This window comes from Culex quinquefasciatus, chromosome 1 (genome assembly GCF_015732765.1).
Source record: "Culex quinquefasciatus strain JHB chromosome 1, VPISU_Cqui_1.0_pri_paternal, whole genome shotgun sequence".
NCBI classification, from domain to species: domain Eukaryota; kingdom Metazoa; phylum Arthropoda; class Insecta; order Diptera; family Culicidae; genus Culex; species Culex quinquefasciatus.
Genome location: NC_051861.1, coordinates 128,430,731 through 128,446,495, shown reverse-complemented (window position 1 = coordinate 128,446,495; position 15,765 = coordinate 128,430,731). Strand labels below are relative to the sequence as shown.

The 15,765-nt window shown below is 31.3% G+C and overlaps 1 protein-coding gene across 3 annotated transcripts in view; it reads right to left on the bottom strand.

Moving 5' to 3' along the window:
- Positions 1 to 15,765, bottom strand: part of LOC6049919 (signal transducer and transcription activator) — a 95,808-nt gene that overhangs the window by 16,545 nt on the left and 63,498 nt on the right. The gene's annotated exons all lie outside the window — the stretch shown is intronic.

Below are 15,765 nucleotides of genomic sequence, written 5' to 3'. Positions count from 1 at the left end.
TTAAGAATTTTAAGAATTTTAAGAATTTTAAGAATTTTAAGAATTTTAAGAATTTTAAGAATTTTAAAATTTTAAAATTTTAAGAATTTTAAAATTTTAAGAATTTTAAGAATTTTAAGAATTTTAAGAATTTTAAGAATTTTAAGAATTTTAAGAATTTTAAGAATTTTAAGAATTTTAAGAATTTTAAGAATTTTAAGAATTTTAAGAATTTTAAGAATTTTAAGAATTTTAAGAATTTTAAGAATTTTAAGTATTTTAAAAATTAAAAAAAAAATCAAGAATTGAATTTTTTTAAATTTTAATAATTTTGAAAATTTTAGGAATTTTAAGAATTTGAGAAATTTTAAAATTTTAAGAATTATTGTTTTTTAGGAATTTTAATAATTTTAGGAACTTTAAAAAATCCAAGAAATTTAAAAAATTTAATAATTTTAAGAACTTTAAGAATTAAAAATTTATAAAAATTAAAAATGTTAACACTTTTTAGAATTTTAGAAATTTTTAGATTTTTTAGAATTTTAAGAATTTTAAGAAAATAAATCAGTATAGACATAAAAATTACGAGCTATGGTTTCTACATTGAATGATAAAGGTTTTTTTTATATCCAGTTGTTTGGCAATCATTAGTTTACAAAATTTCTAATCATTTATGAGAATTTAGACAACATTCAAACGATAAGAAGGCTTCTAAAACTAATCATTTGCTATCGACAAAACCTAATTTATAAATTGCATGATGATTCGACAATTTTTCGTCAATTCCTCAAAATGCTTAATTTGAAAGCTTTATCAGCCTGTAAAGATTTAGGAGTGTTGATAAAAAGTTTGACCTATCATAAGAAAATGCGATTGCAACATTGTTGCTTATCTTTTGAATTCGATATCAGTACACGCGAATGTGCCAATATTTGATTTCTGCTTTTGAAAGTCCCAAAATAACTAGTGGAATTTACCATCAGACGACTACTGAATTAAACTAATCTCAAAAGTAGAGTTTTGTAGCTTAAAGGTGCTTAACAAGCTGGCGCACAATCAGTCTCAAAGCTTAAATGGTACCTCCACCTGTTCACACTGACTCACAAAGCTGTCATTTGGAAAGTTTCCACTTTTGTAGCTTTTCGACGAGCATTTTATCGCCAACAATCAAACGATGTGATTGCATCGTAAAAATGATGCACCAGCAGAACAACAGGAGGCCGTTAAAATTTACGAGTACCACGTTTGAGCAGTTTAGAATAGCTGAAAAGCATGTTGATCACGCAACAAAAAAATATCTGACAAAAAAAAAAGTTTCGCGTCGAGATTCGAACCCAAGCCTTCCGCGTGCAAACCTGCCCGCTACCAACTGCGCCACGGCCGACCCAACTCGAACGCGCTCATTTCACCCTTTACATTGCATCGTTTGAGCCACTTTACGCCGGTAAAGAGTACGTAAAATCCTTCCATCTGTTCAAGCTTGTGGGAGGCACAGTGGCGCACGCCATAAATCACCGTTGCCGAGGAAAATGCAGCATCCTGTCCAGGCTGCTCCGTCATAGAGCTAGCTTTTCCTGCGAATTTTGCGTTCCACACAAAACCCCCGGTTGGGCGAGATCCGACGCAACACTGGGGTCTTCTTATCTCCGCCGTGAGGGGAAAGTGATAGTGTTATAAATCCGACAAGACTCTGGGCGGATATTTTTTGTCGTTCTTTCGAAGGAATGGATTGAGATTCGATCGAGTTTTAATTAATTTGACAATTCATTATATTCAAACACCTAAAAATCTTTAAAATTTCAACAACTTTTTAAATTTGAAAAATATTGACAATATTAAGGATTTTACGAACTTTATTTTTTTTAATTAAAAATTATGAAAAAAATAAAAAATTTAAGAATTTCAAGATTTTCAAGATTTTTAAGATTTACAAGATTTCCAAGATTTTAAGATTTTCAAGATTTTCAAGATTTTCAAGATTTTCAAGATTTTCAAGATTTTCAAGATTTTCAAAGATTTTCAAAATTTTCAAGAATTTTAAGAATTTTAAGAATTTTAAGAATTTTAAGAATTTTAAGAATTTTAAGAATTTTAAGAATTTTAAGAATTTTAAGAATTTTAAGGATTTTAAGAATTTTAAGAATTTTAAGAATTTTAAGAATTTTAAGAATTTTAAGAATTTTAAGAATTTTAAGAATTTTTAAGAATTTTAAGAATGTTAAGAATTTTAAGAATTTTAAGAATTTTAAGAATTTTAAGAATTTTAAGAATTTTAAGAATTTTAAGAATTTTAAAAATTTTAAGAATTTTAAGAATTTTAAGAATTTTAAGAATTTTTAGAATTTTTAGAATTTTAAAATTTTTAAGAATTTTAAGAATTTTAAGAAGTTTAAGAATTTTAAGAATTTTAAAAATTTTAAGAATTTGAAGAATTTGAAGAATTTTAAGAATTTTAAGAATTTTAAGAATTTGACGAATTTTAAGAACGTTAAGAATTTTAAGATTTTCAAGATTTTCAAGATTTTCAAGATTTTCAAGATTTTCAAGATTTTCAAGATTTTCAATATTTTCAAGATTTTCAAGATTTTCAAGATTTTCAAGATTTTCAAGATTTTCAAGATTTTCAAGATTTTCAAGATTTTCAAGATTCCAAGATTTTCAAGATTTTCAAGATTTTCAAGATTTTCAAGATTTTCAAGATTTTCAAGATTTTCAAGATTTTCAAGATTTTCAAGATTTTCAAGATTTTCAAAATTTTCAAAGATTTTCAAAATTTTCAAGAATTTTAAGAATTTTCAAGAATTTTAAGAATTTTAAGAATTTTAAGAATTTTAAGAATTTTAAGAATTTTAAGAATTTTAAGAATTTTAAGAATTTTAAGAATTTTAAGAATTTTAAGAATTTTAAGAATTTTAAGAATTTTAAGAATTTTAAGAATTTTAAGAATTTTAAGAATTTTAAGAATTTTAAGAATTTTAAGAATTTTAAGAATTTTAAGAATTTTAAGAATTTTAAGAAGTTTAAGAATTTTAAGAAGTTTAAGAATTTTAAGAATTTTAATAATTTTAAGAAGTTTAAGAATTTCAAGAATTTCAAGAATTTTAAGAATTTTAAGAATTTTAAGAATTTTAAGAATTTTAAGAATTTTAAGAATTTAAAGAATTTTAAGAACTTTAAGAATTTTAAGAATTTTAAGAATTTTAAGAATTTGAAGAATTTGAAGAATTTGAAGAATTTGAAGAATTTGAAGAATTTGAAGAATTTGAAGAATTTGAAGAATTTGAAGAATTTGAAGAATTTGAAGAATTTGAAGAATTTGAAGAATTTGAAGAATTTGAAGAATTTTAAGAATTTTAAGAATTTTAAGAATTTTAAGAATTTTAAGAATTTTAAGAATTTTAAGAATTTTAAGAATTTTAAGAATTTTAAGAATTTTAAGAATTTTAAGAATTTTAAGAATTTTAAAATTTTAAAATTTTAAAATTTTAAGAATTTTAAAATTTTAAGAATTTTAAAATTTTAAGAATTTTAAGAATTTTAAGAATTTTGAGAATTTTAAGAATTTGAAGAATTTTAAGAATTTTAAGAATTTTAAGAATTTGACGAATTTTAAGAACTTTAAGAATTTTAAGAATTTTAAGAATTTTAAGAATTTAAAGAATTTTAAGAATTTTGAGAATTTTAAGAATTTTAAGAATTTTAGAATTTTTAGAATTTGAAGAATTTTGAGAATTTTAAGAATTTTAAGAATTTTAAGAATTTAAAGACTTTTAAGAATTTTACGAATTTAAAGATTTTTAAGAATTTTAGGAATTTGAAGAATTTTAAGAACTTTAGGAATTTTAAGAATTTTAAAAATTTTAAGCATTTTAAGGATTTAAAAAAAATCAAGAATTTCAATAATTCAAACGAAAAATCTGAGGCCGGCTACAAAGTTATTGAAAAATATTAAATTATCAGAGTTTAAGAAGCGGAACACCCCAAGGTTAAGGTTCTCAACACTTTCAAGTGAATTGCTTCTTACGCGTTACACAACACAATTCCCGGGACACGCGGGAAGACAAAAACAGCCAGTCGGTGCACCAAGTCGTAAATATTGTTGCATCAAAATGCCACCGGAGCTTTTTTCCCCGGTAAAAGAGCATCAACACGCGGCTTTTTGTTACAGTACACTTCAGTCTCAACATCGTAACAACTTAAGGGCTCCTTTCATCGATTATGACTGACTTTTACTATCGAGCGAACGTTTTTTGTTGGTAAATAAGACGAGTCAACACGTGATTCTCTGACACTTCTGTTCTGTTCAGCAGACGCTAAAAAATGAAAACAACCAGTGAACTGTAAATAAAAAGTTGAACAAACTGGAAAGTCCCACCATTTGCACCGATAACGAAAGGTTATCGGAGAGGAAAGTAAAAGTTTTAAATAATATTGCAAATAACAGAACTTAATTTTCTAATTAAGATCCGATCGACCTAAACCAATTCAATCACGTAATTATCACATCACGTCGTGCAGCACAAATTGACACACTCTTGAAACATCAATTAATTAAAAAGCAACCAGCAGCTTTTCAAAACCAATCAATCGGTCCCATTATCGCCTTTCTGACCACTAAGACGAGAACAAACACAACACAACAGTTCGCTCGAAAAGGTGGCAAAATTTTCATTCACAAAAAGTGTGTGCCCTCCCACCATTCAGCGGTGGAGTTATCTTCGTGGAAAGATCTCGCACATGCACACACACACAAATCGGTCTCGAGTGGGTTTATCAATGGATCACATTGTGTGAAGAAGTTTTGTGTGAGTGTGGCTAGACACCGTACTATCTCACTGGTGCAAAAACTGATATCAGCAAGCACAACCTAGACTACAATGTTTGAACACACTCGGATAAGGGGTTTCTGCGAATTCCGAAAAGATTTATCACACTTTCATGAGGATTTTGGTGCTCCACCTGGAAAAGCTGGAGGATTCAACACACCTTGTAAAGTTAATTATAATTGGTTTTATAAATCGAAAACAATTTTTTTCTATTTTTTTTCCAAAATATTGGCAAAAATTAAAAGTGAATAGCAGAAACACTTTTCAACTGATCTTCGCAATTTGTATGGGGTGTGGCAATATTGCACGAAGTTTCGTTAAGTGTGTTACCTGGAAATAAGCATAACAAGCACCGAAATGTCGAGCTCATGTATAAGCGGTTATCCTTTCCACTTTTCAACGTTTCTGATAACCGAGCGGGCTAGGGCGCCAGACCTCTCTGTGAGTACTGAGTTTGAATCCCGTTGGTTGTTACTTTTTTGTGTAGAAACACTTCACATAAATGGATTATTATAAATAGTTTTAGAAATCGAAAACAATGAAAAATCACTGTGTACCTTTTTCTCAAAACATTGACAAAAATTAAAAGTGACTAGCAGAAACACTTTTCAACTGATCTTCGCAATTTGTATGGGGTGTGGCAACATTGCACGGAGTTTTGTTTAGTGTGCTATCTCGAAATAAGCATAATAAGCACCGAAATGTCGAGCTCATCCATAAGCGGTTATTCTTTCTACTTTTCAGTTGGTTGATAGCCGTGCGGGCTAGGGCGCCAGACCTTTCTGTGAGTACTGGGTTTGAGTCGCGTTGGTTGCTACTTTTTTTGTTTAGTGTAGAAACACTTTACATAAATGGTTATCTACGATTTCGCAAATCAATTTTTTGTATCTTTGATTTGAGTGAAGCTTTGTCCATGCATTTCGCAAGCATAATTATTTTTTCCATACAAAACTCTATGCAATTTTAAGGGGTGAGGATTTTCTGGTCGATTTGGTATCTTCGGCAAAGTTGAAGGTTATGATCAGGATATTTCGGAAAAAGTTTATAATTTTCTATTTTTTCTTTAATATGTTTTAGTGAACATAAAAAAGACAACTTCTGAGCCATAGTACTTTGATGTTGTAAAATCTGGCTAGGAGTGATAAAATTTTGGAAAAAATATTGTTCTGGAAAATTTTAATAAGAAAATTTTAAAGATCATTTTTTAAAGGAAAATAGAATTTAAATCGAAAATACTTAATAATTATTTTTTTCAATAATATTTACCGTTTTTTTTTGTTTTTGGACGGTCTCTAAAACATTTAAAAAATAATAATTTAGTGTAAAATATGAAATAAAGAAAATTATCCAGTTTTGGACCATTTCAAATCTTAACGGTACACATCAACCAGAGCTTTTGCACCCAAAACTTTGTTACAGACATTTTAGTATCTTCAAAACTACGGGTACTATCGAAACTTTTTTTTGTTCATCCCCAAAGTAATTTACAACAAAGTTTGGTTAATTTTACAATCCCGTTATTGTAGGATTGGTTCCGTAAGTTTGACAATTTTGGAATAAGAAGACAACAAATTTTTATAGAGTGTAACATTTTTTCTGAGAAGTCTAAAATTTTGCCCACGACACCAAATCGATACTGTTTTTTTTTTTTACTGTTTTATTAACCTTAAGGATATGGATAGTTGCCACATAAGTAGTTAATCCAAATACAAAAAAAAAAAACAAACAAACAAAAAATTGCGCACTCTTGGGAGATTTTTATTTTTTCAAAAGGGAACATTAACATTTTATTTTGTATCGTTGAAAATCGACGGCTAGTTCCTGAAGTTTCGCCAATTAAAAAATGCGGGCTGATAAGGCAATACTGAAAAGTATTGATTGTTCAGTGTTCACAATAAAAATAACTTCAAGTGTCTACAAGTATGCAGCGCTACATCACTAAGGTCTTGGAAGGAAAATTGTTTGGAGATTTGCTCAGCTTTTAGAAAATATTATTTTAAGGAGTGCTTTTTCACAACATATTTAAAAATATCAAACATTTTTCGAAATGTTTCATCTTAAATACTTATGAAAATGAAAAAAAAATAATGCTACGTCTTTTTTGGTTGCACATATGATTTTGCATCTAGAAATGAATGATTAATTTTTTATGACAATATTTTAATTTTATTTTTCAAGATCGCGATGATTTTTTAAAAAATATAATAATAATTCATTTAATATTTCTTTACTTTTTTTATATTCATAGCTTAAAAGAGACCCTTTTTTGTTCCTTCAAATATTTTTTTTTTCGACAGTATGACAAAAGATCGAATGCCAAAAGGTCGAATGAACAAAACGTCAAAAGGGCAAAAGGTCGATTTTTTTTTCTAAATTTAGGTTTTTAACATAAAAACTTGAAAAATATTTTAAAAATCGAACTTTATTTAGGAAGAACTGCTCATATTTGAAAAAGGGAAAAACTCACAAAAATATTATGACCACAAAAAAGGTAGTTTTTTCTTAATTAAAATAAACTTCAAAACTTTTTTAGTAGTCACATTTTTTCAATGATTTAGAAAAGTCTATTTAAAAAAAATAAAACAAAAAAAAATATTTCAGGAGTCTAACTTTTTTTTACAATCCCCTCATATTAAAAAAAAATCACAAAAATTTTACAAAAACTTCAAAAAATATTTTAGAGGTCGAACATTTTTTTAAAGAACTGCTCATGTTTTAAAGAGTGAAAGAAATATTAAGACAAACAAGAATATGTTGTTTTTTAACATAATAAAAAGTTTAAAAATAAATGTTGATTTTTGTAAAGAAATGTTCATGTAGAACTATGACAATGTACAAAAGGCTGTTTTCAAAAACAAAATAATTTTTAAAGATAGATTCCAAATTTTAGAAGTCACATTTTTTTGAGAGTTAAAAAAATCTCAAAAATATTACGACAAAAAAGAATAAGTTGAGCAATTCTCTCAGATTTTGGTCATTCGTTTTTTGTATTTTTTAATCTGGCTGTAACTTTATTGGTGCCTTCGGTATGCCCAAAGAAGCCATTCTGTATCATTAGTTTGTCCATATAATTTTCCATACAAATTTGGCATCCGTACATACAAAAATGATGTACCTATGAAAAAAAATCTGAATCTTTTGAAGGAATTTTTTGATCGATTTGGTGTCTTCGACAATGTTGTAGGTATTGATAAGGACTACACTGAAAAAAATGATACGCTGTAAAAAAATGGTGATTTTTTATTTAACTTTTTGTCACTAAAACTTGATTTGCAAAAAACCCTATTTTCTTCATTTTTTGATATGTTTTAGGGGACATGCCAACTTTTCAGAAATTTTCAGGTTATGCAAAAAATCTTTGACCGAGTTATGAATTTTTGAATCAATACTGTTTTTTTTTTCAAAAAAATCGAAATACCGGTCGCACAATTTTTTACACTTAATTTTTCGATGTAAAATCGAATTTGCAATCAAAAAGTACTTTAGTGAAATTTTGAGAAAGCGCACAGCTTTCAAGTTAAAGCCATTTTTAGGTAACTTTTTTGGAAATTAGTGCCCATGTTTGCCCACATCTGAAAAAAATAGTTGTAAATAGCTGAGAAAATTGTCTATATTTTGCTTTTTTTTAATCAAATTTCACAAAAGTACTTTTTGATTGCAAATTTGATTTTACATCGAAAAATGAGGTTGAATTTTTTTTGCGACAAATATTTTGATTTATTTAATCAGCATTAATTTAAAAATTCATAACTCGGTCAAATTTTTTTGCACATTCTGGAAATTTCCGAAAAGTTGGCATTTTATGTCCCCTAAAACATAAAAAAATAAAAATAGTGTTTTTTTATTGCAAATTAAGTTTTAGTGACAAAAGGTTAAAATAAAAATCAGAGTGCATATTTGACAAAGGGAGCGCGTGGTCGTAAAAAATATTCGGAGTGAAAAGTGATTTTTTTGTGATTTTCAAAGACCTTCCTATATCATTGTTGATCGGAAGGCACAGCGTCGGGTGGATTGTGTTTAAATTTTTCGAATAAGGAAATAAAAGCCATTTCTATAAAATGAACGAAAGACGCACTGACAATTTGGATCGTTGAGTTAATAGTGGAGCAAAATAACTGTGTGTGAGTGAGTTTGTGTGTTAACCAGAAAGACCTTCCCATAGCATCGTTGCTCGGAAGGCTCGCCGACGGGTCTGTTATGAAAGTCCTCCCCACAGCGTCGTAGCTCGGGAGGCATCGAAAAGCCAATACTTTATCCTACTAACCCAAAAAAAAAAATAATCACGTAATGCTTGAAGGAGATGCTGTGGATTCAACGGTCTCAAGCGGTATCAACAAGTATATAGCGAAAAACTATGTGCTTGATGAGTCTGCAACTTCAACTATCGGACTAACATTCCTCCCTTTCGTTGAACTGCAGGCTTCTTGGGAGGGCGCCGGTATTGACTAATAAAGTAGGGATCTTCAGAGGTTAAACAGTGATGGTTGGCTCCCACTGATAATTTTTGATTCATTGTTTAACTTCAGCTGATCTGTCAATAACGGAGTAGCAGCTCATTGGCAGTCAACCATGCTCATGCTCAAAAAGTTAAAATAAAAATCACCAAATTTTTTTTTTTTTTTTGCCGTTTATCTTTTTTTCAGTGTGGTCCTTATCCCTACCTACAGCTTCGCCGAAGACACCAAATCGATCAAAAAATCCTTCAAAAGATACAGATTTTGGAATTTTCATACATCATTTTTGTGCTGCCAAATTTGTATGGAAAATTATATGGACAAACTAATGATGCAAAATGGCTTCTTTGGCCATACCGAAGGCACCAAAAAAGTTTCGGCCGGATTGAAAAATGCAAAAATTAAAATAAAAAAGACCGATTTCGTAGAGAATTGCTCGCTTGCTTTTTTAAAATAGAATAAAAACTAAAAAAATTGAGAAATCCGCAACGCTGCCATATGACGTCACACTTGTTTTTGTTATTCTTTTTTCTCACATGACAAGAAGATAACACGCACGTGCCGAGCACCCCGATATCCTAATCTTGAGATTAAGTCGGATTTGGCTGATTTGAGACGCGCATAATTGTGAGTTTTTTTAGTTATCTTGATTCAGTTTAAATAATGATAGCAACTGGCAACACTGGATTTGATTTAGATTTAAGGAAAAAGTTAACTTTATCATTAAATTAAATAGCAAAAAAAAATCTTGAAATTTTACACAAACCAGCGAAGATTTGACGTCGCGCTGCAGTGACAATTACAAACACAAACAATTTCATGCATAATTTGCTGTTTTGCTTCGCAGAATCTGTTCTACCCTGGTGCAATCAGCGACGGATTCGGTGTCACATTACGCACGTCGAGCTACTGCAGTTATCGACACCAAATTGGGTGTGAAATTTGCCGGGAGTTCGTTATGAAACCATACACCAAACAATGATGAAGTAATTAAAATTTGTTCCACTGGATTACCGCGAACGGGTAATTAATTAAAGAGTCTCATTAAAGGGGGGTGAGCCAATTGTGGCTTTGCCTTGATGTTGGCCACCGGTGGTAAATATCAAATAGCATAATTAAATTTTCCACCGGACTTCAATTTGGAAATGGAAATTTTCGTAGAACGTCACATTTTTCTCTTTAAAAGCTTCCCTGGATAAAATCCTGCAACTTTATTGTTCGAGGGGGCACAATTGTGCACGTGGCAAAACCCCCAGGTTATGCAAAACCAGGCGCGTTAAACTTTATGGCGGTTTGTTTTGCACTCTCAAACCGAATGCACCACTTTCCGGGAACTGCCAGAGTGTTTTTGTTTTCGCAAACCGAGCCAACGCGAGTTCAATGCTGCTGAAACTGGCAGCACTTCCGGCAAATGAGTTTGGTAAATGTTTTGAGCGAAAAAACAACAACTAATCCTGAAGTTTTGCTGTTGATAAACTGCGAGTTAAATTGACAGAAATGGTGGCAGGCAGTGTTGCCAGTTTAGGCTGAACGATTTGTTTCTTTCAAAAAGATAGAAAATTTTAGATTTGTTTACAAAAAAAGATGAGATTTTTTTTAAATTTCCACTTTTATTTTTCAACCGATCTGGCAACACTGCCACAAAATTCCACTAAAAACAAATAAATCACGGAAAATACCCCAAATACCGACTCGTGAGCTTTCCGGTGGTTCCGTTCCGCGGAAATTCTCTCCCTCCGTGCTTCGATGCTTTTGATTCAAATTTATGCATGCCAAGTGCCCGTTGTTGTCATAGATTTAGGGGTGCGGCCTCGGCAGTTGCTGGAATCTTGCCACCAATGCGACAGAATCAAACCTCGTTTTATTTTGTGGGGAAATTTGTAACACAAAAAAAAAATGAGGATTCCCAAAACATTTAAAAACAAGGAAAATCAAAGGAGCACAAATTTTGACTCAAGTGCCCTATTTTAAATTTAAGGGCACAACAGAAAACACTTTTGACTCAAGTGCCCTTTTTTCAAAATTAAACGGCACAAATTAATACAATCTTTGTACTTTTTACTCAAGTGTCCTAGTTATAAAAATAAAGCACAAAATAACATTCATTTTAAATTTAGCAAAAATCGGCCACCCTTTTGTCAGCATTGCCCACCAAAACCGGCAGCACATTTCCTGCCTCTTTTTCCAGAACTGCTGCAGCACTTCTAAGGTCTTTTTTTGTTTGTGCACTTTTTCGCATTTCGCACGTAGCTCAGTAGCAAGAAGAAAAAAAAAACAACACGCCCTTGCAATTAATTGCGATCGGTTGCAGTTTGCACGGACGGACCCCTGGAGCCAAGAACCTGGTGGTCGTCGTTTGCGGTCACGGAGAATGGTTGTACCCGGCTTCGCACGCCGCGCCCGTTTTGATTTATGCACTTTGCGCGCCACAAACGATGGTAAAGACCTCAAACGGGCAGGGGTAGGTGGGCCGATAGTGGACCGTGACAATTGGGATCGAAAAATTTAATTTGGGCACCATTTGAGGACAGAGAACTTGTAATTTTACTTTTTGCGCAAAATGCTCGATTGGGCACAAACTGGGCTGATGGGCACAAATTATTTAAAAAGACACAACTTACAAAACATCAAAAAAAAAAAAATGAAAAAGACACAAGCCCAATATCAAATTATGTACAAATCGCACATCTGGATACCAATTGTTTAAATAGACACAAATTGCAGAACTGGGCACAAATTTTTCATATAACAACAAATTGAAAACTGAACACAAATTATTCAAAATCGAACCCAATTTAGGCTACTGGGCACAAACTAGTCAAATAGACAAAAATAAAAACAAAGTTTTACAAAATTATTCACAAAGGCGCAATTCACACAAATTACAAAAAATGGCACAAATTACACAATTGTTCAAATAAGCAATAAATGTACCATAGAGTACAAATTACATAACTGGGCACAAATTGTTAAAAAAAAAGCAACAACATACTAAACTAGGCACAAATTGTTTGATGTTTTACAAATTATCAAACTAGGCATTGATTGCACAACTGAGCACACATTATTTGAAAAGACACAAATTACAAAATTTAAAAAAAAACTTAAAAAGACACAACCAATTTTTCAAACAGGCACAAATTGCTAAAAATTGCACAATTTGACACAAATTGTAATACTTGGTACAAATTTTAAGAACAGGCACGAATTTCTCTAATGGGCACAAAATGTTCGAATAGGCACAATATATAAAATTTGACATTAATTGCCCTACTGGGCACCAATTGCAACATTTGGCTCAGCTCACTACTGAGCACACATTTTTTTCAAATAAATGTAATTAAACTACTTGGCACAAATTGCAAAATAAGGCACAAATATTTAAACGGAGCAAAAATTGTTGAAATAACACAAATTATTCAAAAAGCCACCAATAACAAAATCTGACGCAAATTACTGCTGGGTACAATTTGCACAATTGGGCACCAATTGTTCACATAGGCACAAATTGCTATATTTAGCCGGCACAAATAACATTACTGGGCACAAATTTCTCTAATGGGCACAAAATGTTCGAATAGGCACAATATATAAAATTTGACATTAATTGCCCTACTGGGCACCAATTGCAACATTTGGCACACACACATTTTTCAAATAAATGTAATATTCGACAACAATTATATAAATAGGCACAAATTACACTACTTGGCACAAATTGCAAAATGTGGCACAGATTTCAAAACGGAGCACAAATTGTTGAAATAACACCAATTATTCAAAAAGCCATAAATTATAAAATCTGGCGCAAACTACACTGCTGGGCAAAAATTGCACAATTGGGCACCAATTGTTCAAATAAGCGCAAATTGCTATATATAGCCAGCACAAATAACATTACTGGGCACAAATTCTTCAAACATTCACAAATGCAACATATGATACAAATTTTCAAAAAGACGTAAATTACAAAACGTGGGGCAGATTATTCTACTGGGCACAAAATGCCAAATTTGTCACAAATCGCCCATTTGAGAACCAATTGTATAGACACAAATTGCACAACTTGGCTCATTTTTTTTCATATAATCATAAAATGAAAAACTCAACGTAAATTATTCAAAATCTGCCTGGGCACAAATTGTCAAATAGACATAAAAAAAAATACAAAATTATTCACAAAGGCGCAAACTAATGGGCACAAATTGAAACATCTGGCTCTAATAACACATCTTTGCACCAATTGTTAAAATAAACACAAATTGTACAACTAGGCATGAATTGTTCAAAAAAGAACAAATTGAAAAACTCAGCACAAATTATTAAAAATCTGACAAGAATTAGACTACTGGGTACAAATTGGTCAAATAGAAAAAAAAAAAACAAAATTTTACAAATTTATAATTTTTTCAAAAAGGCGCTAATTACACTACTGGGCACAAATTGAAAAATTTGACACAAATTGAAAAATTTGGCCCAAATTACACAAATAAGCACTAAATATACCAAAGGGCACAAATTGTTCACAAAGCCACAAAATAATAAACTAGGCACATTTTTTTTTAATTTCTACAAACTAGGCATTGATTGCCTAACTAAGCACAAATTGTTCAAATGGGCACAAAATGGCTAGAAAAACACAACTTGACAAAAAATGACAAATGACACAAATTATTCACGAGGCACAAATTTCAAAATTCTGCGCAAAATGCATTCCTGGGCACAAATCGTTCCATATGTACAAATTGAAAGGCTGCAATATTTGGAACAAATTTTACTACTGGGCATAAATTGCTCAAATAAGCACAAATCGAAGAAAAAAAATATTTAGTTAGGCAAACTAGGCAAAATATGTACAAATTGCAAAACTTGGCACGAATTGTTATAATAAGCACAACTTGAACAAAATTACACAAATTATTCAAGAGGCACAAATTGCAAAATTCGTTACAAAAAGCATTCTTGACCACAATTTTTTGAATATCTGGAGTTTTTTTTAAAGGTCCAATAAACCAAATTTTCAGTTTTTGCTTTTCGGGTGTTCTTGAAACCGCCTTGAATTAGGGTTATTAAAAACACCCAAAAAGCAAAAACTGAAAATTTGGTTAATTGGACCTTTTCAAAAAAAAAACTCCAGATATGTACATATTGAAAAACAGCTATTTGAAACAAATGTTACCGGGCACAAATTGCAAAATTTGGCACAGGAGGCATTACTGGGCACAAATTGTTCAAAATATGTACAAAATGCTAAACGTGGCAAAAATTGCGCTTGTGGGCACAAAAAGTTCAAATAATACAAAATTTAAAAAATGTTGGCACAAATTGTACAAATAGGCACAAATTGCAGTACTTGTAACAAATTACACTACTGGGCACAAACGGCTTCAATAAGCGAAAATTGAAAAAAAATAGCTGAAATAATTCAAAAAGGTACAATTTGTGCAAGTGGGCACAAATAGATAAAATAAACACAAATTGCAAAATTTTGGCACAAATGGGCACAAACTGTATTACTTGGAACAAAATGCATTACAGGGCACAAATGGGTGGAAAAAACTACACGAATAATAAAAAAATGCAAAAATAGGCACATTTTTCTTCTAAATATGTGCAATTTGTAAAACCTGGCACAAATTGTGCTTGTGGCCAAACAGTTCCAGTAAGCACAAATTGCAAAATTTTGCACAAATTACAATGTTTGGAAAAAAGCACTTGGGCACAATTTTTCAAAAAACCAAAAATTGAAAAAATGACACAAATTATTCATGAGGCACAAAATGCAATACTTGGCACATTTTTTTTTTTCAAATATGATAAAATTGCAAAATTTGGCACAAATTACGTTTGTGGGCACAAATAGTTCAAATATGCACAAATTGCAAAATTTGGCTCAAATCACACAACTGGGCACAAATTACAAAATTTGAAACAAATTGCACTATTGGGCACAAATTTTCCAAATGGGCACAAATTTCAAATTTTGACACAAATTTTCCTGGGACAACAGTCAACCCACCGACCCTACTTCCCGCGAAGTGTTGGAGGAAGCAAAAAGTGAGTGTGCCGGCCGGCCGGGCTCGTTTTGCTAGCCAGAGTCGTCGTCGCCGGCTTAAACTGCTGACCATGGCTCTGCAATAGAGTCGGCGGCATTCGCGGGAAAAGTTTAATTTATGCAAAAAAAAAAAACGCGGGAAATTAATTGATTTATTTGTCGCACTTTGTGGTGGGGTAGGAATTTGTGAGCGACCTTTCGGAAGCCCGTACGTCATCCTGGCAAAAACTTGGGTAGCCAACCGTATTGCTGGAGACCGGGAGCCGGATCAGTTTCAAACGTGGCGCGCGCGCGCGCGCTCGACTCTGCGTCAGTTCTCGTGTGGTAATTATTCTGAATTGCTTGCGTTTAGTTTCTGTAAATGTTCTCCCTTCTTGCGCTCTCCTCTCAAGACGAGTTATTTATTTTATGCCTTTTGGTTTTTTTCTTCTCGCTGTTTCCGCGATCTTGC